Genomic DNA, 899 nt, shown 5'->3' on the forward strand with positions numbered 1-899 from the left:
TGAAAGTTGGAAGTGCAAGATCGAAGAATGTGTAATCATGAACACAAAACATCTGTGCAGATAGAATATTTTAGGTTTAGCATAATTGGCTATTAATTGATATATATATATAATATGTGAAGAGTTCTGATGCAAAAACCAATAAATCCATTTTAGTCATTTTCTGTAAAATAGTTTTTCAGTTTGTTCTGCTAAAACATACTACAAAGTAAATAATTATAGGACAGAATTTTAAAAAACAAGTGAAAATCATAATGTAACGGCTTTAAGTGAGTAATGATAGTAGAAGTCTGTTTTTAGATAAAATGGCATTTATTTGTTTTTGCACCTGAACTATTCTTCATCTATATATAATAATTATATATATATATATGTATATATATGTGTATGTGTATGTATATATATATATATATAGATATATATATATATATATACATAGATAGATATATATATATATATAGATAGATATATATATATATATATATATATATATATATATATATATATATATATATATATCTTATATATATATATATATATATATATGAATATGGAATTATTTAAAAAGTATGGAGACTGTAACTTTTGTATTTCACGCCCATTACTATATGGATATATTCCACTCAAGTGAAAAGTGTTGGACCATGGGTCAGATATTGTTGAAATATCAACGGATTCAAAATTGTAAGTAAAAAAATGCCACATCAGACAGGAATTTGAAACGTTCTTGTATTTGAGTGGTGGTAATGAAAATCCATTAAAAGTGCTTGAGTTTGAGAAAATCATCCTGAAAAGTGCTTGAATTGCGTATTTCTGCTGATAAATATTGAAGTTTACCTTCCTCAGGTTAATTTTGTCGTAATTCAAATATTGATCAGGTTACATTATTGACTTTTCCA

Source organism: Gigantopelta aegis, chromosome 12, assembly GCF_016097555.1.
Source record: "Gigantopelta aegis isolate Gae_Host chromosome 12, Gae_host_genome, whole genome shotgun sequence".
In the NCBI taxonomy this organism is placed as follows: domain Eukaryota; kingdom Metazoa; phylum Mollusca; class Gastropoda; order Neomphalida; family Peltospiridae; genus Gigantopelta; species Gigantopelta aegis.